Raw genomic sequence first — 24029 nt, 5'->3', positions numbered from 1 at the left:
TTAAAGCTAAACGGTCCTACATTGTTGCTAATGTGATTGTTCAAAGAGGCAACTTTTTTCTACAAAAACAAAAACTGAGGGTATGTATTTTATCATGAAACGGTTACCCCCAAAACAATTATGAATGGTGGTGATGCAGAACAATTTCACAGATAGTGTATATTAGCAATTTTAAAACAATGAAGTATATACCAACATATTCAGTTCCCTTCCCTCACACAAAGAATTGCATTGTCCCTAATGCAAGACCATGTATGGAAAGAAAACATACTTAGTTGTTTGTGACAGGTGTAGAGAGGATAGAAATAAGAACATCTTACCAGATAAACGAATCCACACAGTGCAGGAAGAGTTAAGCTTCGGTAATGGGAGAGGAGACTTTGTCCTCTCCCCTTTGCACTGGGGTCTCACCGTCATTGTTCTTACCATCGGCAGGGTCAGGGAACAGGGTCTTGGATGGACAAGGTGCTACAGGAGTGCTGCTTGCTTGTTCTTTTGAGGGTGCAGGCTTGTCCTACAATTCTTTCACTCGCAACTATAACGCAGCTATTTCTCCATCATGAGCCTTTACCCTTTCATAGAGGTGCCTATTGTGTTCGAACAATTGTCCCACATAGTTATGTAGGAAAATAGACAAGTCTAGGCATAGCGGAATAATAAAATTTTATCTATTTTATCTATTTCCCTTTTCCAAGATCTGTTAATTGTTATTTCATATAAAGAGGAATAGAAAGTAATACCTTTATCGAAGAACTATTTCCCGTTGCAAACGAAGTGCCCACAACTTGTTATTATCAACTCGTGAATCACGAACGTTTGATTCAACACAAAAACAAAACTAATCAGTAATCAACCTTTAATAAATAGCAATCGCAATGATTGCCTCTAACAGAAATCGATACGAGATCAAAGAGGGAGTAAGCAATGTTATCAGAACCGGACCGGACATCAAACCGGATTGATGACTGGGTCACGGGTCACTTGGTCGGACCGGATGGCTCGGATTGGTCGAACCGGATGACGTAATAAATAAATAAATAATATTTATATACATTAAATATATATAATTAATTTAAAATTATTTGTATACATTATGTATATCCAAAATAAATTATAAACAATTTTGGGTTGTTATTTTTTGTTAATTTGAGTCTTAAATATATAACGAATAAATTAAATTCAGAATAAATTGAAATATATCAACGTATTCTATGTCATAAGATCTTTTTAAAAATATATTATAAACTCAAAACGGACAAATGATGAGTGAGAAATTGATGCTCAAGGTGAACCATTTGAAATGGTTTGGAAGAAGATAAAATAAAATTAAACATTTACATCCCACATAGGAAAGAAAGGAGAAACTTAACTAGTTTATAAGTAAATGGGCTTTACAAGCCTTTAACCAATTACTAGGGAAAAGGCTCTCTCACGCGCAGGGGGGGATGCAATCGATTCACCATCGGGTTAGGGGCGCACCCGCACGACGTGCGCAACGCGAATGCCGCACTAAAATTAAGTCCCATGACTTGACGTCTTTTATTTTTTTAAATTAATTTCATTGCTCAAATTAAAATTCTTCCCGCCCTAATTATCATTTCATTATATTTTTTTGGTTCAAATTAAAATTCTAATTTCATTGCCTTGCTTATTCATAATTCCCGCCCTAATTATCATTTCATTGTACCAGACCGCCTTAAAGAATTCGAAATCCAACCTGCCCGCCAACAAATTGCGCCTAGATTTTTTTTCCTTCAAAACCCGGGCTCACACCGGGTCCCGGGCTGACCGCCGGGTCCCGGTCCAATCCCGGGTCACTCCGGTTATTTCATTGTTGAAATAACCGGATAGGCTCGGACCGGTTTCCTCACCGGTTTTCGGTTCGACCGATCAGACCGGCCGGTCCGGTCCGAGCCTGATAACATTGGGAGTAAGAAATAAAGTAAATTAGCCGAGACGACGACAGAACAATTCCTTCTCCTCTTTTACAGTGTGTGTTTCGAAATTATGGGGTTAGGGATTCTATTTATAAACTTCTCAAAACCCTAATCCCAGTTGTGTTAGGTAATTAAATAATTGAAATCTTATTCGGAATAGGATTCCTAATTAGATAATTAAATAAACACTTTACTATTATCTAAACAATAACTAATTATATCTAGATAATTATTATTAATCAAATTAATAATTAATTAATGTTAGGGATAATTAATTAGAGTTTCAATCACATAAAAACTTCTAATTAATATTATCAGATAATCTTTTAATTTAATTCATAACCATAATCAAATTATAATTATTAATCAAATTAATTTATCCCCTAATATATATAAATTTCGGCCCCCTATATTGTGTCTCACTAATTACATTTTCATCCTCCGATTCCAAGTCCCATATGCGACCCATTAGGTTCTTTATTGCCACTAGCCGTATATATCCTTTGAAATTATTCATCACGATTAATTCCAACATATATATAACGGAATACCGTCGCGAGCTGTTACTAGCAGAACCTATGATATTCCCCCAGAGCAATTAAGAAGTCAGGTTGATAACTGACGTTAACCTTTCTGTATTAGGTACAGTATAATACGATCCTTCATCAACTATATCATGTCGGTCAATTCCTTATAACCATGGAATGTGTCAAGGTTACATATAACGAAGAGTCCGGTTTTACTTGTACAGGTTGAATTCACTCTGAAAAGATAAGTTAAGTGAAATGTTCATTTCTACTCTTAACTGTATCACCTTGCAAGGATTTCAGTCAATTCACCACAAGCGGCCATTTGGATATATCTCCCACTTACCGGGAGTGACGAATGCTCAATCTGACATTAACTATTCTGCAATTACTTTGTGTGATACATAGCCCTGCTCTCACACACCCTAGGCTCTCACCTATTGGATCGTGCTCGCACAGAATCAAAGTATCAGACTCCATAATCCAGAATCACTAATTAACGAATGATTGAGTCTGAGGATTAGTTATACCTACTAATACCAATGAGATGAACAGTTGACACATTAGATAAATCAATCCATTCTGTTATCTCAAGTCGGGTCCTGATAGGGGTCAAAAACCCCTATCTTTGGGTAAGGGTTTTAGGACGGGTTTTAGAGTTATTTTAGTTAATAAGCGAGCAATTCTCGCATTTAAATGCTTTTGTGTGAGTTAGTTAGAAATCGGAAACGTTCTATTTACTTTTCGTCGTTTAGGCTCGTTTTGTGATCAATTTAGGCAAATACGGCCGAAATAGCATGCATAATATAATTCCGTTATCTTTTAAAGCTAATTGGTCCGTCAAAAGTCGCACCAAACGAAGCGTTTGCTCAAAACAAGCGATTGACGGATTAATTTAGCTTTTGGACTAATGTTATCTGGAGTTTTTATACATGCGCAGGTGTAAGTTCGGGCGAAAAAGGACATCGAGGTGATTCGGAACGCATCGAGCACGTTCCGGGCGAAAACGCTCGGCGAGCAGGGCCCCGTGGGCCATTTCTGCTCGCCGAGCAGGCCCCTAGAAGCCTACTCGCCGAGCAGGCTATGCCTGCTCGGCGCGAGCAGCCCTGTTCGCCGAGCAGCTCGCCCTGCTCGGCGAGCAACCCTGCGGGAATTGGTCAAAAAGACCAATTCCGCCCCCACGAAGCCACGTTTGACCCCACGTCTTCCTACACCAACAAGGACACGAAAATAGGTCAAAACGAGGCCCGAGCCGCGTCTATAAATATGATTTTTCCATTGTAATTTAGATATCTTTCGTTTTTGTAAATTATTTTAGCTCTCCCCTTGTAATTCCTCTCCATCTTCTCCATATCTTCTTCAACCTCCATTGAAGCTCCTTCAAAGCTCTTCCTTGAGGAATTATCAAGGTCCGTCCTTAAGATTAAGTCGCCGGCTGCAGAGTAAACAGGTTCCCTGAAAGGGATTTTTGTATCTCCTTTTATCTTTCCTTGTTTGTACTCTTTGATACATTGCCGAACTTGACTTATTGTATCTTGTGACAATTATCTTCGCCTTTAATAATAATTTAGCTCTTGTTTTGTTCTATGATTATTTGTTTAATCTCTGTCTTACGCTTTATTCAATTGGTTTAACTCGTTCAAAAGCCCCAAAATCTAGTAGGCACATATTGCAAGCTGAATCTGACCTAGTCAGAGCCTAGGAGATTGACGACCTCTTAGTTGATTAAGCGCCAATTTACTGAGCCTTAGACCTAGTTTCCGCCTTAGGGAATCACGCGCTAGGAACCTCAGGATGGTAAGTAGGGTTAATCGCCTTGAATACAAGTGACTCAGATTAGGTTTTTATTCAATAGACTTGATAATCTATCTTCATTATTATCGTTCATACCATGTTCCTTCGGATAATTTCATTAATGAAAGATCAATTAGGGGTAGAGTAAGTTAGTTAGGGGTAGAGTAATTTAGTTAGGCATAGAATAACTTAGTTAGAATTAGATAACTTAGTTAGAATTAGATAACTTAGCTAGGATTAGTACAAATCAACCTAGGAGTAGATTAATTAAAACAAACCAACTCAAAACCCCCTAAGCCTAGATAACATCCGAGATCGAGTAGCTCGGTACTTGCAGAAATAAATCCTGTGGACGATAACCTGGACTTAAACCAGAAATTTATTACTTGATAACGACGGGGTACACTTATCCCTTAGTGAGTTCTCATCTCGAGTTAGGTGAGGGCGCATCAAGTTTTTGGCGCCGTTGCCGGGGATTTATTTCTTCTGCAATATCGAACCAAAGGTCGATTTGTTAGTTTAGGCATTCATTGTGAATATCCTTTGTTTATAATCGTTTATACTTGTTTATATATAATCCTTTATACTTTTCTTTTTGTGAATATTTGTTTCTAATTTTTATTGTTATTTCTAATGATTCTTCTTTTTTGAGAAAATGGCTAGAAACAATGGAAATAAGGAGTCTATTACGCATTTGCTTAACTTTCTATCTACTCACGAAGATCAAACTGACGATTTGTATGCCTCAATTAAAAATTTATGCATACAAAAAGGGATCCTAGTTGATTCAACCGCGGACGAATCAATTAAAGAACCCAATTTAGTAGGTCAGGTTGATAAGGTAATATCTTTTCCCATTAACAATGAAGAACTGATCCCTAATTATGAGAAACCGAAAGTTTCAATATTAATTGAGGAATCAGTTGAAATTGAGCCTCTAGAGAAGAATCCAAAAATAGAAGAGTTCGGTTTTGCTCCAAGTCCAGAAATTTCCATTCTCTTTGATTTACCAAGAGAATCAAAAAGGGAGCAAACTAAATTTTTTCATAACTTATTTAAATTTTATCCGTTGTTTTTATTAAAATTCTTTGAAACTGATAATCCGTTTTGCAGGTACGGATTATTTATTCAGGAATTTGAATTCCTAACGCGAGTAGAAGCATACACCTGGGCGGAAATTCTATGTCGAGCTCACCGACTATAACGTAGCGCTTCTTGGGAGGCAACCCAAGTTTTAATAAAACTTTTCAGGTTTGTTTTATTTAGATTATACATTGATCTTTTAGTTTAGTCTTTTTAGTTTTCTTTTACGTTTTTTTTAAAAGTGTTCGTTTAAAAAAATAATAAATAAATAAATAAATAAATAAATATTTTTTTTATTTGTTTAGTTTTCTTTTATTTTATTTTATTTTATTTTTATTTTTATTTTAAAGTTTTCAGGTTTAAAATAAAATTTAAAAAAAAAGAAAAAAAAAAAGGCCCCAGGAGGCCCAGCTCGCCGAGCTGGGCACTGCCGCCCAGCTCGGCGAGCTGGGCACTGGCGCCCAACCCGTCGCTGGGCACTGCGCCCAGCCCGCCGCTGGGCGCTGGCGCCCAGCACGCCGCTGGGCACTGCGCCCAGCCCGCCGTTGGGCGCTGGCGCCCAGCACGCCGCTGCGCACTGCGCCCAGCCCGCCGCTGGGTACTGCGCGCAGCCCGCCGCTGGGCGCTGCGCCCAGCCCGCTGCTCGATCGAGATAAGCAGCGGTTCAGGATTTTTTCCCGAACGAAGCTGAAATAAATAAATAAATAAATAAATAAATAATTTGCCACCGCAAATCGTCAAGCTTTTGCCGATTGCGCTAAAATCAGTAATTTGTCTTCTCCACCCTAACTTTTTGCACTTGTACTCTATGGTTTGTGATGCAATGTTGGAACTTATTGCATATTTTTAGTGTGAGGAGGAGGGGTAGACAAACTTATAAAAATTGTATAATTTTTAAATTTTTGTTGCGTCGTGTCTAGTTTAGTTTTGCGTTTTCCGGGTTTTATTTAGGTTTTGCATGTTTAGGACCTAAAACCGTGAACCTCCTTCGAATCTAAACTTCGTTATTTGTCTTTGAGGGCTGAGAACCGAATCTAAAATTGTATGACAACTAGTTTAGGTGTGGGACACAACTCTTGTATCTGTAAAAGCATGAGCTAAGGTTTGCATTTAGACCCTACTTTTGAAGAAATGCTAAAATCATTACTTAGGTAGATAACTTAAGAATCGAAGGCATGTGACATTAAACTTGAGTTTGGGGAAAACTAGTAAACACAAAATTGAAACCCAAAGAATTGTGAGTTGAATTTGAGCCTAAGAGCGAACATCAAAAAGCTCTTTTTCTTGACATTTTTGTGTGAAAGCTTTGACTTGTGGAAGATTACAGATTTTGCACCTAATACTGTGTTGAACCTACATGCGATGGTTTGAGATGATAAACGATGAATCAGCCTCATTAGAATTAACCATTTTCTTTACCTTATTTTTTCTTTTTCATCCACTCTAGGAAGCCCCTTTAAGCCTATATTTTTGTAGTTTATAGATTTTTCTTTCGTTCTAACCTGTTTTTGCAAACCACAACTTGGTTTGCTACTTAACCCAATTTCTTGTGCAAAGCTCAAATAGAGCCTTTGTTTTCTTCTAGCGCTTTATCTTTGTTTATGGCATTACAGTAGCAAGCCAAAAGGCTAAGAAGTGAATGAGCATCACTATCCCAAAAAAGAAAAAAAAAAGAGAAAAACAGAAAACAGAAAAAGAAAAAGAAAAGAAAAGAGACGAACAAAAGGGAAGAACTTCATTCCCTAGTTCTTAAAAATAAAAAACGTCTCAAGAAAACATCCCAAAAAGAAAATAATAAGGGATGAATAAAAAGCTCAGTCACTTCATATTTGCTAAAGCCATTTAAACTTAGTTTTTGTAGCGCTAGAACTATTAACCCTTGTTGTACCTTTAACCCTCTAACCGCATTACAACCCCGATTAGAGGCTGTTTTTGATATCATCGGAATCATATAGCATAGTAGAGGAACGCGGATGAACGTGCAAAATCAACGTAATCCTAAGCAAGAACATAAGCCGAGAGTAAACACTTTAGCCACCAAAATTGTGTGAAATGAGTGAACTACCTATGGTGAGGTGTTTTACTTAGCGATCCCCTTAAACTCGTTTAATTGAACATGTGTCCATTTGCTTAAAACTATGACCCATGATAATTGAAATGCGGCTTTTGGATATCGTGTCTCTACTTTGTATTTCCGAATGCATGTAATTACAGATGCTCGAAATTGTGTCAAGCACCTAGTCAAACCGGGAGGTTTTCTAGCTTGCTTGTGATGGCGGGTTTAGTTTTTAGTTTACTTGGGGACAAGTAAAGTTTTAAGTGCGAGGAGGTTTGATAAGGGTCAAAAACCCCTATCTTTGGGTACGGTTTTAGGACGGGTTTTAGAGTTATTTAGTTAATAAGCGAGCAATTCTCGCATTTAAATGCTTTTGTGTGAGTTAGTTAGAAATCGGAAACGTTCTATTTACTTTTCGTCGTTTAGGCTCGTTTTGTGATCAATTTAGGCAAATACGGCCGAAATAGCATGCATAGTATAATTCCGTTATCTTTTAAAGCTAATTGGTCCGTCAAAAGTCGCACCAAACGAAGCGTTTGCTCAAAAGAAGCGATTGACGGATCAATTTAGCTTTTGGACTAATGTTATCTGGAGTTTTTATACGTGCGCAGGTGTAAGTTCGGGTGAAAAAGGACATCGAGGTGATTCGGCACGCATCGAGCACGTTCCGGGCGAAAACGCTCGGCGAGCAGGGCCCCGTGGGCCATTTCTGCTCGCCGAGCAGGCCCCTGGAGGCCTGCTTGCCGAGCAGGGGGATGCTCGGCACGAGCAGCCCTGCTCACCGAGCAGCTCGCCCTGCTCGGCGAGCAACCCTGCGGGAATTGGTCAAAAAGACCAATTCCGCCCCCACGAAGCCACGTTTGACCCCACGTCTTCCTACACCAACAAGGACACGAAAATAGGTCAAAACGAGGCCTGAGCCGCGTCTATAAATAGGATTTTTCCATTGTAATTTAGATATCTTTCGTTTTTGTAAATTATTTTAGCTCTCCCCTTGTAATTCCTCTCCATCTTCTCCATATCTTCTTCAACCTCCATTGAAGCTCCTTCAAAGCTCTTCCTTGAGGAATTATCAAGGTCCGTCCTTAAGATTAAGTCGCCGGCTGCAGAGTAAACAGGTTCCCTGAAAGGGATTTTTGTATCTCCTTTTATCTTTCCTTGTTTGTACTCTTTGATACAGTTGCCGAACTTGACTTATTGTATCTTGTGACAATTATCTTCGCCTTTAATAATAATTTAGCTCTTGTTTTGTTCTATGATTATTTGTTTAATCTCTGTCTTACGCTTTATTCAATTGGTTTAACTCATTCAAAAGCCCCAAAATCTAGTAGGCACATATTGCAAGCTGAATCTGACCTAGTCAGAGCCTAGGAGATTGACGACCTCTTAGTTGATTAAGCGCCAATTTACTGAGCCTTAGACCTAGTTTCGGCCTTAGGGAATCACGCGCTAGGAACCTCAGGATGGTAAGTAGGGTTAATCGCCTTGAATACAAGTGACTCAGATTAGGTTTTTATTCAATAGACTTGATAATCTATCTTCATTATTATCGTTCATACCATGTTCCTTCGGATAATTTCATTAATGAAAGATCAATTAGGGGTAGAGTAATTTAGTTAGGGGTAGAGTAATTTAGTTAGGCATAGAATAACTTAGTTAGAATTAGATAACTTAGTTAGAATTAGATAACTTAGCTAGGATTAGTACAAATCAACCTAGGAGTAGATTAATTAAAACAAACCAACTCAAAACCCCCTAAGCCTAGATAACATCCGAGATCGAGTAGCTCGGTACTTGCAGAAATAAATCATGTGGACGATAACCTGGACTTAAACCAGAAATTTATTACTTGATAACGACGGGGTACACTTATCCCTTAGTGAGTTCTCATCTCGAGTTAGGTGAGGGCGCATCAGGTCCCAATCCTAATGAACTCCTTCACCGGATCCATGTAACTGTCTAAATATCCGAATATCTAAAGCTTGTGAGATCAGCTTTCTGTCTCGACAGAAAACACTGTTACATGCAAGTCTCAACAGTAATATGCCAACCCCTATAACATATCAATTGACTTGGGTTTACTTGAAGTCTATTGGTCTATTATAAAGTACAGTCTCACTTCATGCTTGTATGAACACTTTATAACTACTTAAATAAACTTAGCGTTACTTTCTTTATGAAAGATTCTTGCCTTTATATATAGTTTCATTTTAATGCTATATATCTGATTAATCAAATGATCAAATAAACAATTTATTTATTAATATTAATATCCTAAAGCAATTGTCTTTAGGACACTAAACTCCAACATTCTCCCACTTGGACTAAAGCCAATTGTTCCTGAAACTAATACCAGAAGAACTAAGATGTCTATCGTGAGCTCTTTGTGGTAATGGTTTAGTCAACGGGTCTACAACGTTGTCCTCAGTGGGCACCTTTTCTATTCTCACATCTCCCCTGGCTATGATCTCCCTAATGAGATGATATCGCTTGAGATAATGTTTGGATGCATTATAAGACCGTGGTTCCTTTGCTTATGCAATGGATCCATTGTTATCACAGTACAGAGTAATGGGATTCACAATGTCAGGTACCACTCCTAGTTCTGTTATGAACTTCCTAATCCAAACAGCCTCCTTTGCCGCTTCTGCAGCTGCGATGTACTCTGATTCAGTTGACGAGAAAGCAACACTTCCTTGCTTGGAACTCTTCCAACTAACTGAACCTCCATTCAGGATAAACTGGTATCCTGATTGGGATCTATAATCATTTTCATCAGTCAGATGACTAGCATCTGAATATCCTTCAATTTTCAATTCTCCTTGTCCATATACGAGGAACATGTCTTTAGTTCTTCTAAGATACTTAAGAATGTTCTTGACAGCAATCTAGTGATCAAATCTCGGATTCCCTTGATATCGGCTCGTCATACTCAATGCGAACGCCACATCAGGTCTAGTGCAAAGCATAGCATACATGATCGAACCAACCGCGCTAGAGTAAGGAATTACAGCCATGCGATTCGTGACACCATGGACCATTGATAAGTTACCTCTTTTCGATTCATGCATGTCAAAACGCTTTAGGACTTTGTCAATCTATGTAGACTGGGATAGTCCGAGCAGTCTCTTTGATCTATCCCGATAGATCTTAATCCCTAAGATGTAGGCTGCTTCTCCCAAGTCTTTCATGGAGAAATTACTCGATAACCAAACTTTTACTGTTTGCAACATTGCCACATCGTTTCCCATAAGTAGTATATCATCCACATATAGTACTAAGAAAATGACTGAGCTCCCACTTGTCTTCTTGTAAACACAAGCCTCTTCTGAGTTTTGTTCGAAACCAAATTGTTTTATGGTTTCATCAAAATGTTTGTTCCAGCTTCTAGATGCTTGCTTGAGTACATAAATGGACCTTTGAAGTTTGCAAACCTTGGTTGCATTCTTCGACGTGAAACCTCCAGGTTACATCATGTATGCATCCTCAAGTAGGTTTCCATTTAGGAAAGCTGTTTTCACATCCATTTGCCAAATCTCATAATCAAAATGAGCGGCAATTTCAAGCAATATTCTGATGGATTTGAACATGGCTACTGGAGAGAAAGTCTCGTCATATTCAACACATTGCCTTTGACGATATCCTTTCGCTACTAACCTAGCTTTGTAGGTACTAACCTTTCCATCCATGTCTGTCTTCTTCTTGAAGATCCACCTGCACCCAATGGGTTTTATCCCTTCGGGTGGATCAACCAAAGTCCACACTTGGTTAGTATACATGGAGTCCATTTTAGAATTCATGGCTTCAAGCCATGCTTTAGATTCTGGACTAGTAAGAGCTTCTTCGTAGGTTTCGGGTTCATCATCTAACACGGGAACCAGTTCGTTATCTCCCACTAGAAAACCATATCTAATTGGGAGTTCACGAACTCTTTGAGACCTACGAGTGGGATATGACACTTGTGTTTCATCTAGTGAAACGGGTTCGGGTTCAACTTCTTCCGCGTTTTCAACATGTGATTTGTTAAGCCCAAAATATACCTAAATTATCATTAGTATTTACATCAGTTTTGCTTCGAATTCATACTATTTATACCTGTTTAGAATACTTTTACTTTCGAATATGTTTCTTTCTTGTAAGGTACTTAAATATTTGGTAAAATCCAAATAGGAACGAAAAGGGGTTAAAATAGAATAAAAACCCTACAAAAGGAGTCGAAGACGACGAAGATCAAATACACCAAAGCGAGGACGAGGACGAAGTCAAAGACAACGGAAATTACTCTATGTGGCGACCACGGATCTCCATTCTCGGTCGCGACACGCGTCGCCAGCTTCTCCCCTTGACATTTCAAAGGCTAAAATATTTGCTCCCCCATTCTCGGCCGAGAATTTACATTCTCGGTAAGTTCAGAAATTCCTGGAGAGCCATTCATACACATTCGTTTTTGACGAAACGCGTTTGTTCGGGTGGATAGAAACGTCCCTTCATATAGGATACGACCCTTCACAACGGACACGACACTTCAATCACGACTCTTCAACATCTATAAATAAAGAGTTGATGGAGAGTTGGAGATAGATAGAAAAAAGAGAAGATTAGTATAGAACTAATGTAGAAATTCTGAGTCAAGCGATTCAGAGTTAGAAGTTCGATTCTGTAAAAAGCAATATGATGTACACACATTGTTTATTAAATAATTACAAACACAGCAGCGTTTAGATTTGTTCATATTAGTTTACATTTTGGTAGTAGCCGACCGTATCTCTATTATGAAGTTACAGCGAGAAGATTTAGTAGAGGATCCGCCCCGGAGTCTGACAAACTCTAACGAAACCCAATGAAAGGATTGACAACCCGTTCACTTGCAAGCCGTCGAAAGTTTCCATGCTTCTTGTTCTCTGTAAACTTGTATCAAATTCATATTTCATCTAATAAAGTTCATTCTATTCGATAGATTTTTATGTAGCACTTTGGTAAATGATCCGAAGTGAGTTCTGGTATTTTCATTAAAACGTAGTTGAATTCAAAATCTTTACAAGGAAACTTTGTTGAACACTTAGGCAAATTGATATCATCAGTAGAGTATCAATTTGGTTAAGGTAGCAATCTAACCCGACCGTAGGAGGATTGACTGCAGTTCAAAGCCTTAAAATTAGAGGAATCGACGTTTATTTCATTGTTAGAATTTATACAAAGTTTAAAGTTGTTTTCTTTGCTTAATGCAAACAAATACATTTGTTACTTTTCTAAAGAACTAAACGTTTCTATTTTGTAAATTTATCCCTAAATCAGAAGTGATTTCTAACATTTGTTATACTCTAATCTAATGCTTATTCCAGCAATTTCAAAACCAAATCCAATTAAACGATTTTCCATATTATAAACCTTAAAAGTAAATTTAACCGATTCAAAATAAGTTTTTTGTTAAAAAGCGTTCCCTGTGGGATCGATATCTTTTATTACTACAAGCGTATACCGTGCACTTGCGGAAATCGCTCAACAAGTTTTTGGCGCCGTTGCCGGGGAACGCCAATATTTTTGACAAAAATTTAGATTTTTCATGTTATATTTCGAATCTAGGTTTATTTATACTTATTCAAACTTTTATATTTTATTTATTTCAAATTACTAATTTATTTATTTTCAAAATTCTGTTTTGAAGGTAGTTTCGGTTCGTGCGAAATTTCAAGTTCATGCGCAGTTCTCGAAGTTCAGGCATTCCACCAAAACCGCTAGACCCAGAAATTGAAAAAACGGTTAAAAAGAACAAGAAAAACAAGAAAAACAAAAACAAAACTCCAATAAAAAACAGAGTTACCGAGCCAGAAATTATGGCTACACTTATGGATTACGCTAGGCCAGGAGTAGCCGATGTAACGAATACTATAGTTAGACCCCAAATAAATGCAAACCAAATTGAAATTAAGCCAACATTGCTTAATATGTTGCAAAATAACGTAACATTTTTTGGGTTGCCTAACGAAAATCCTAACACCCATTTGACAAATTTCTTAGAAATTTGTGACACTTTTAAAATAACAAACGTGACTGCGGAAGCAATCAAACTTCGCCTTTTTCCTTTTACTTTGAAGGATCGAGCCAAAGAATGGTTAACTTCTATGCCAGCCGCAACATTTGAAACTTGGGAGCAATTAGCCCAAGCATTTTTATCAAAATATTTTCCTTTAGCAAAAACCGCAAGAGTCATAAAAGAGTTAACATCTTTTTCTCAAAATGATAATGAAACTATTTATGAGGCTTGTGAACGTTTTAAAGAACTTCAACGTTTATGCCCACACCACTAATTGCCCGCTGAACTTTTAATGCAAACATTTTAGGTTGGGCTCAACAGTCTTGAGCATATTGGCAAGCTCTTCAAGAGAGGTATGTAAGCCATTCATTTGGTAGTTCATGGTGAACTGTGAATAACTTTCTGGGAGGGATGTAAGAAGTAAGTCGACACTTAGTTCATGATCCATCGCGAAGCCAATACTAGAAAGTTTGGTGATATAGCCAATCATCTTGACACAATGTGTCATAACAGATGTGCCCTCTTGCATCCTGCAGCGAAACAACAGTTTTGATATCTCAAAACGTTCGCACCGAGTCTGTTTTCCAAACAACTCCTTTAAGTGCATGACAATAGAATAGGCATCCATCTCCTCATGTTGCCTTTGCAGATCTGGTGTCATCGATGCAAATATGATGCACTCGGCGTGTTCATCATCGGATTTATGCTTCTAATAGGCATCAATCTCTTCAATGGGTGCATCATCGGCCGGAAGAACGGGTATCGATGTATCCAGTACATACCCTATCTTTTCGAACTTCAAAACAATTTTGAGGTTACGAAACCAGTCGGCGAAGTTTGAACCATTCAACTTGTTATCGGTAAGGATATTTCTTAGATCGGTTTTCGACATGATTGTTTTAGAGTACGATTTGATAAAATTAACCTGAGAGTGAGAAAAGTGACGGATGTTATTCATTTGTTTAATTCACTTACAATTTAAATACGTTGGACTTTTATGTTTTTAAATTGCTCCCACTATTTTACCAAATTAATAACCCTCTACATTAATTCGAAGGATATTCACAATTCCTTTAGTGAGATAGAATCCTAACTCCTGAAATTTCACCTTGAGTTTACTCAACAAGCTAGTTTTATTCATTAGGTAGATTCATGTAATCAATCACATCAAAACATGTGATTTCTAGGTTGTTGGGTTACTAACCACATTAGTAACTGATATGTGTCGTCTATCAATCCCAACCATATTGCCCATTAGGTTAGAACAACATGAGTTTACTCATCCAATTATTCTATCCTAATTTAAGCATTACCCCATATTCGAGAAAAACAATTTTTTCGATAATTCAGGTGTTACCATAAGACCTCGAGCTTGAGTTTACTCAACAACCAAAAGGCCCCCAGTACTGCCAGCTGAATTATAATATTAGGGAGGGGCAACCAATTTTTTTTTTTTGTTGAAGTAAGGCAACCGATTTTAATAACTTGCTTATTTACTTAACTTTTGATTAGTGAGGGATTTTATTTAAGTCTCATAATCTAACCTAGTCTTGATTTGCTTTAGCACATATCAAACATTCATACATTCAACATTGACAATTATGGACATATCTCTAAGTTTATTCCGTTGAGCCAGAAACGGAATAAAGGGTCACCCTAGGGAAATACTAACTATTACATATTTCTCTTTGGGTCCTCCGTCTTCTCCTTGGCGCCTTGAATTACAACAATATTCTATTTCTAAGAAACTTCAATTTAGTTGAAGGGATTTGGATGAGAGGAGAAATACAATAGAGAGTAAGAGAAGGCAGGACACGCAGCTCCTATTTAAATACCAAAAGACTAAATAACGATTATAGAGGGTCTAATATATCCATAACGCCAAACATGCATAGACTCAATTAAACTAAATTTAATTGGTTGATTACATAAACTATTTATGTAATATTTGAGTTAATCACATTAACAACTTAAATTAATTTACATCCAATTTTAATTATGCATACCCTAATTAATTCGTACAATTCATTTAATGATTTGAATTACTTATATCAAATATTTATGTAAAACAAACTTTTAAATAAATTGGTTTTGATAATCAAAACAAATTATTATATTCTGAAACATATACATATATATATATATTTAAAACCCGGGCCTGTTTTAAAACAATTTTAAAACACGTATCAGTGATTGGGCCGGGCCGATTTAATCGTCCCGACCCAAAAGTTAAGGTCGTTGCCCTAGGGCAACAGTCGGCACCACGGCGCTGCCGCCTTAACGGCAGCAGCGTCGCAGTGCCGCTGGTTGCTGCCGCTGGCAGCAACCAGCAACAGTGGCGCGGGGTGGCTGTCTCGCGGCAGCGACCCCGATGCTACTGTTTTATATTTTTTTTTATTTAAAATTATATATATACATATAATTGTTTCAAAACAATTTTCAGAATATCAGTTTTTATCTTTGAGATTTAATAAAACAAAACGTTTTAATTATCCAACCATAAAACCTTTAATGTTTTGTTTAAACGATTATCAACCGAAATAATCAGGAACTATGCATAATCATTTTTAATTAACAAGTAATCAAAACTTATTTATCGTTAGATTAATTGAACTAACCGATTAATTAATTTGTCCTAACAATAAATCTATTCAATCTGATTGAACAACCCTTTTTATTTACATATATGAAATAACATATTAACATAGGCTCTGATACCAATGTAGGAAAATAGACAAGCCTAGGCATAGCGGAATAATAAAATTTTATCTATTTTATCTATTTCCCTTTTCCAAGATCTGTTAATTGTTATTTCATATAAAGATGGATAGAAAGTAATACACCTTTATCGAAGAACTATCTACCGTTGCAAACGAAGTGCCCACAACTTGTTATTATCAACTCGTGAACCACGAACGTTTGATTCAACACAAAAACAAAACTAATCAGTAATCAACCTTTAATAAATAGCAATCGCAATGATTGCCTCTAACAGAAATCGATACGAGATCAAAGAGGGAGTAAGAAATAAAATAAATTAGCCGAGACGACGACGGAACAATTCTTTCTCCTCTTTTACAGTGTGTGTTTCGAAATTATGGGGTTAGGAATTCTATTTATAGACTTCTCAAAACCCTAATCCCATTTGTGTTAGGTAATTAAATAATTGGAATCTTATTCGGAATAAGATTCCTAATTAGATAATTAAATAAACACTTTACTATTATCTAAATAATAACTAATTATATCTAGATAATTATTATTAATCAAATTAATAATTAATTAATGTTAGGGATAATTAATTAGAGTTTCAATCACATAAAAACTTCTAATTAATATTATCAGATAATCTTTTAATTTAATTCATAACCATAATCAAATTATAATTATTAATCAAATTAATTTATCCCCTAATATATATAAATTTCGGCCCCCTATATTGTGTCTCACTAATTACATTTTCGTCCTCTGATTCCAAGTTCCATATGCGACCCATTAGGTTCTTTATTGCCACTAGCCGTATATATCCTTTGAAATTATTCATCACGATTAATTCCAACATATATATAACGGAATACCGTCGCGAGCTGTTACTAGCAGAACCTATGATATTCCCCCAGAGCAATTAAGAAGTCAGGTTGATAATTGACGTTAACCTTTCTGTATTAGGTACAGTATAATACAATCCTTCATCAAGTATATCTTGTCGGTCAATTCCTTATAACCATGGAATGTGTCAAGGTTACATATAACGAAGAGTCCGGTTTTACTTGTACAGGTTGAATTCACTCTGAAAAGATAAGTTAAGTGAAATGTTCATTTCTACTCTTAACTGTATCACCTTGCAAGGATTTCAGTCAATTCACCACAAGCGGCCATTTGGATATATCTCCCACTTACCGGGAGTGACGAATGCTCAATCTGACATTAACTATTCTGCAATTACTTTGTGTGATACCCAGCCCTGCTCTCACACACCTTAGGCTCTCACCTATTGGATCGTGCTCGCACAGAATCAAAGTATTAGACTCCATAATCCAGAATCACTAATTAATGAATGTTTGAGTCTGAGGATTAGTTAAACCTACTAATACCAATGAGATGAACAATTGACACATTAGATAAATCAATCCATTCTGTTATCTCAAGTCGGGTCCCAATCCTAATGAACTCCTTCACCGGATCCATGTAACTGTCTAAATATCCGAATATCTAAAGCTTGTGAGATCAGTTTTCTGTCTCGACAGAAAACACTGTTACATGCAAGTCTCAACAGTAATATGCCAACCCCTATAACATATCACTTGACTTGGGTTTACTTTAAGTCTATTGGTATATTATAAAGTACAGTCTCACTTCATGCTTGTATGAACACTTTGTAACTACTTAAATAAACTTAGGGTTACTTTCTTTATGAAAGATTCTTGCCTTTATATATAGTTTCATTTTAATGCTATATATCTGATTAATCAAATGATCAAATAAACAATTTATTCATTAATATTAATATCCTAAAACAATTGTCTTTAGGACACTAAACTCCAACAAGTTCATCATCTATCTCATTAAAATGTCCCCTGCATCCATTGGTCCTTCCCCGATATCAAGCATTCTTCGTTTGTTGTCCGGGTATGCCATCTGAATTGGCTCGACATAGTGTGGTTCCTCAGATGCTTTTCTCTTGGTTGATTGTTCTGTAGGTGGTTCTTCAACCATGAGGACCCAGTTTCGCCCCACTTTATGGCAGATGGAGAGCTTGTTCATGGCTTTACAGTCGAACGGCTCCATGGTTTTAGCTATGTGAGAGAGTGCTAGAGCGGGTTGAACAACCCCACATTTTTTCGCGATCTTAGTGATAAAAGGGCCGCACAATAGACATTTGATGGCTGTTCCCTCAATGTCAGCCAGGTGCATACCAACCCAATGTCCCACATTGATCCTTTTTGCATTTACCATACACCAGAGAACGAACATGTCATTGCTGGGAATGTTGCTTTGGTTGGCCCTGCCGAATAGCATGGACACCAGATATTTCTAAAATAGCACAGTGGGTGTGTTGGCAGCTGTGAAGATTTGGAATCACTGGGGTTGTAGGAGGTGTTCCCTATGAGTTCATGCCAGAAATCTTCTGCAATGAACTCGGCCGACATTGTGATCAGACTGTTCTTGTGTTCATCACTCATCAGGTCCTCTTTCGTGACTGCTCCCAGGTATAGGTTAAATGTGTTGAGTGAGGTGAACATGTCAACTCCTATGAGACGGAACTTGTACTTCATCTTGTCGTCTGGGTTTGTGATTTTGGTGTCCACAGAGAACGTGGCCATGAATTCAGGAGTCGGTTCTTTGTAAGCAGGCTCATTGATGCTACTAAACTCGAGCAACCCAACACCTTCGAGCAGGTCACGAACTTCGTCTTCAAGCCCCAGGGTGCGGAGGCTCTTCCAGCAAATAGTTCTAGTAGCTTGAAATTCCATAGGACTGAACAACTCATACTTTGCTTTCTCCTTAGGGTTTATGAAGCTGGCCAACCGATTCCTCAGGCACTCACTTTGATCCGATGACATACTGGTGTCGGAAGGGGTACCTTTCTCTTTCTTGACCGGGCCTGTTCTTGTTACCCTTGGCATTGTGGAAGTGTCTTGCAAGTAGGAATGGTTATGGGGAAATTTGGGAGTGGGGGTTTGAAAGTGTTTTTAGGAGAGGTACCGGAAATGAAGGTATTTAATGGGTAGGTGGAGCGGAATCTGAAGGGTTGCGCGAAGAAAGAGTGGAGTGGGCAGTTCTGCCATAACTGTTCCAGCTTCTTTTGTCCTTGTTACCCCTTGCACTGATTGGTCCTTTTTCAGCTTTGGAGGGTAGAATAGGCTTTGTATCACCTGCATGTCAGTTGTCTGCTCTGCACGTTTTATCTTAATTTATTATTAGCATGACACAAATCAGGAAAAAGGAAAAATAATAACTAACACATTAATAAAACAAAACACAAAAAAACACATTGTTCTCCAATTGGTGTTTGCAGAGGACACTAGTAAGACTACTTGTTCAGTGAGCCTCTAGGATATGGAGATTCTCTTTATGGTTGTTCTCCTAGATAAGATAGGGTTTCAGCCTTTGCCCATTTACCTTGAACCTTTCCTGTGCCGAATTGGAAATTTCAATTGCTCCATGAGGGAACACTTGAGTTACTGTGAAAGGACTGGACCACCTAGACTTGAGTTTGTCGGGGAACAGTTTGAGACGGGAATTGTAAAGCAACACCCTCTGGCCTGGCACAAGGGTCTTTGATTGAATGTGTTGGTCATGCCAACGTTTGGTTTTTTCTTTGTACATGAGGGAATTTTCATATGAGAACAAACAGAATTCATCCATCTCATTTAACTGTAGCTTCCTATGATCTCCTACAGCTTGTTCGTCAAACTTTAAAAATTTCAAAGCCCACAGGGCTTTGTGTTCTAATTCGACGGGCAGATGGCATGACTTACCAAAAAGGAGCCTATAGGTTGACATATCTATTGGTGTTTTGAAAGCTGTTCGATAAGCCCAAAGAGCATTATCCAGCTTGTTCGCCCAGTCTTTGCAAGAACAACATACAGTCTTCTCTAGGATGCGTTTTAATTTCCTGTTCGAAATTTCTACCTGTCCGCTTATTTGCAGATGGTATGGAGTGGCTATCCTATGAGTGACACCGTATTTTCCTAGAAGTCTTTCGAATTGTGAATTACAAAAGTGGGTGCCTTGGTCATTTATGACTGCTCTAGGCACCCCAAACCGTGAGAACAGTTGTTTCAAGAATTTGATAACAACTTGGGCATCATTTGTGGGGCTGGCTATGGCTTCTACCCATTTACTCATGTAATCTACAGCCACTAGTATGTACTTGTTCCCATAAGAGTTTGGGAATGGTCCCATGAAATCAATTCCCCAAATGTCAAAAATTTCGCATACCATGATGTTCTGCAAAGGCATGGCATTCCTTGAAGAGATGTTACCTATTCTTTGACATTCATCACATGATGAGACAAACCTGTGAGAATCCTTGAATAGTGTTGGCCAGTAAAAGCCAGTCTCCAATACCTTTGCGGTTGTTCTATTGGCAGCGAAGTGTCCTCTTGCTTATCTATTGTGGCAGTGGTTAAGGATGAGCATTCCCTCTTCTTGTGACACACATCTCCTAACTATCTGATCTGCACAAATTCTGAATAAGAATGGTTCCTCCCATAGGTAGTATTTTACATCCGAGAAGAACTTCTTTCTTTGATTGTATGTCAGTTGGTGTGGAATGATTCTTCGAACTAGGTAGTTTGCTATGTATGCAAACCATGGAGTGTTTCTTATCTGAATGATGCACAACTGTTCGTCGGGAAAATTTTCCCTAATGTCAGGTTGTTCTTCTTGCTTGTTCATATCTAATCTAGACAAGTGATCTGCAGCAAGGTTCTCCGCGCCCTTTTTATCCTGAATTTCCAAATCGAATTCTTGAAGCAACATAATCCATCTGATCAATCATGGCTTAGCATCTTGTTTTGAGAGGAGGTACTTCAGTGCGGAGTGATCTGTGAAAATAATGACTTTGGCAAGAACGAGATAAGATCGAAATTTATCGAAAGCATATACCACAGCAAGTAGTTCTTTCTCTGTTACAGTATAGTTCTGTTGGGTTTTAGTGAGAGTTTTACTTGCATAGTATATAGGCTTAAAGTGTTTGTCAATTTCCTATCCCAGAACAGCTCCAATACAGGTATCACTCGCATCACACATCAACTCAAAGAGCAGCTCCCAGTTGGGCGCAACCAAGATAGGTGCCTCCGTCAGCCTGTTCTTTAATTGTTCGAATGCATGAATACATTTTTCTGTGATCTTGAACTCTGCATCCTTGTGGAGTAAGGCGGATAATAGTAGTGCAATTTTGGAAAAGTCCTTTATAAATCTTCGGTAGAAACAAGCATGTCCCAAAAAACTACGCACATCTTTGACTGAAGAGGGAACATGCAGTTTGTCAATGACTTCTCCTTTTGCACGATCAACCTCGAGTCCTTGTTATGAAATTTTGTGTTCCAGAACTATCCCTCCATTCACCATGAAGTGGAATTTCTCCCAATTGAGAACAAGATTGGTTTCCTTACAGCGTCTTAGAACAGCCTCCAGGTTGTTCAAACAACTTATGAACATTTCCCCATACACAGAGAAGTCATCCATAAAGATTTCAACTGTTCTCTCAATCATATCATGAAAAATGACCATCATACATCTCTAAAATGTAGCTGGAGCATTGCACAATCCGAACGACATTCTTCGATATGTGTAGGTGTCGAACGGGTAGGTGAACGTGGTCTTTTCCTGATCAAGCGGGTGTATTGTGATCTGGTTTTATCCTGAGTAGCCATCAAGAAAGCAATAGAATGCGTACCCTGACAATCTCTCCAACATTGATCGATGAAGGGCAGAGGAAAGTGATCCTTCCTTGTTGCTTCATTGAGCTTTCGATAGTCTATGCAAACTCTCCACCATATGACTGTTCTGGTTGGGATCAATTCATTCCGCTCGTTCATGATGACCGTCATGCTTCCCTTATTGGGAACAACTTGCACCGGACTTGTTCATACACTGTTTGATATGGGATAGATTATTCCTACATCCAGCAATTTAATCACTTCTGCTTTCACCACCTCCTTCATGTTTGGGTTTAAACGTCTCTGTGGTTGTGCTGAGGCTTTGTGAACTTCCTCCATTAGTATGCAGTGGACACATACTGCTGGGCTGATTCCTTTGATATTAGAGATCTTCCATGCTAAGGCCTCCTTGTTCTGGCAGAGTATGGTTAATAATTGGTCTTTTTGCTCTGGCTTTAGTTTAGAAGAGATGATAACAGGCAGTTTATCTGGGGGATTCAAGAATGCGTATTCTAGGTGAGATGGAAGAAGTTTGAATTTGAGCAATGGTGGTTCTTATATGGATGGTTTCATGGCTGCTGTTGGTGGATTATTCAAAGGCACAAAGAGAGGCCGCACGTTTGCAAACATAACTGGATGAGCCACCATTTCTTCTTCGAACATTTCTGCATCTTCTTGTTCAGCGTTTAGTTGTTCCTGCAAAGAGATTTGTTCATCAATAGAATCCATGAAGAAGCAGGCATCATCACTAGATGGAGGATGTTTCATAGCTTCATTCATCTTGAATACTACTTTTTGGTCATGGATTTTTAAAATGAACTGTTCGTTTTGGATGTCAATTAGGGCCTTGCTGGTAGCTAAGAAAGGTCACCCTTGAATGATTGGTACATGTACATCTTTGTCCATGTCCATGATGATAAAATCCACGGGTAAAATGAATTTATCAACCTTGACAACGACGTCTTCCATGATCCCAATTGGGTAACTAATTGTTCTATCAGCTAATTGAATAGATATTTTGGTAGGTTAGGGTTCCCCTAATCCTAGCTGTTTGTAGATTGAATAAGGCATAAGGTTTATGCTTGCACCTAAATCACATAATGCATTATCAATGTTAAGATTTCCAATGGAACATGGAATAGAAAAACTACCTGGATCTTTTAATTTTTGTGGAAGAGGTTGCTTGTTCTGCAAGATGGACAAACAGTCTCTATTCAATTGTACCAATTCTACATTCTCCAGTTTCTTCTTGTTTTGAAGCAGTTCCTTCAAAAATTTCACATACATGGGCATTTGGGCCAATGCTTCAGCAAACGGGATGTTGATGTGCAGCTTCTTGAACACCTCTAGAAATTTCCCGAATTACTTGTCCATTTGTTGTTGTTTAAGCCTTTCTAGATATGGGATGCGTGGTAGGTATGCAGGTTCATCCTGATTTCCAAGGTTGTTCTCCCGGGTCATGGGTTGTTCCTTGGCTCTTCGGTTGAGCTTATGGATCTGTGTTTCCATGTTCTTGAAAGAGTTTTGTGTTTGCTGCATGAACTGCATCAACATGTCTTCCGATTTCTTGTCTTCTCTGGGCTAGTTGTTTGTCTGGTACCCACTATGGTTGTTCTTATTGTTCTGGTACGGTTGACTTGGTTGTTTGCCTGGTTGCTAACTCCAGCAGAAATTTGGATGATTCCTCCAAGCAGGATTGTAGGTGTTGGAATAGGGATTTAGTGGCCTCTAACTTGTTCCTATATAATCACATTGTTATTGATTTGGACTCGGTTGGTTGCACAAACAATCAGCTGATCGGTGATTTCCTTCGCAGAAATCGCGTTGAACCATTTGCACATTATTGACTGGAGATGCGCTTAGCCGTGTAAGTTGTCTGCTCGGGAGTTCAACTTGGGCAGTGAGTTTGGATACTTCTTCCACTACATGTGAATCAGTTTCCCTTCTTCCATCTTCCCTGACAGAATGCCATTTGTAACTGGTGTTGACCAGTCTCTCGATCAGTTCATACAATGCCTCTGGCTCAAGTTCTTCGGGATCCCCATTTGCTACTGATTCAAGTTGCATCTTGTGCACGTTGGTAAGACCGTGATAAAAAGTTTGGATTTTCATCCACATGGGGATTTTATGATTCAGAACTTTTCGCAGCAGGTCTTTGTATCATTCCCAGGCTTTAGATAAAGACTCATCTTCTTGTTGTGAAAAATG

General features: G+C 38.2%; 1 non-coding gene across 1 annotated transcript; it reads right to left on the bottom strand.

Annotated features, from left to right (window-relative positions):
• Positions 1-13600: 13600 nt before the first annotated feature.
• On the bottom strand, positions 13601-13707 carry LOC136221060 (small nucleolar RNA R71). Its single transcript, XR_010684851.1, has one exon. It is a non-coding gene; the product is annotated as a small nucleolar RNA R71 (small nucleolar RNA).
• Positions 13708-24029: the final 10322 nt, after the last annotated feature.

The sequence above is a fragment of the Euphorbia lathyris genome, chromosome 2, assembly GCF_963576675.1.
Source record: "Euphorbia lathyris chromosome 2, ddEupLath1.1, whole genome shotgun sequence".
In the NCBI taxonomy this organism is placed as follows: Eukaryota; Viridiplantae; Streptophyta; class Magnoliopsida; order Malpighiales; family Euphorbiaceae; genus Euphorbia; species Euphorbia lathyris.
This window is presented reverse-complemented; position numbering and strand designations above follow the sequence as displayed.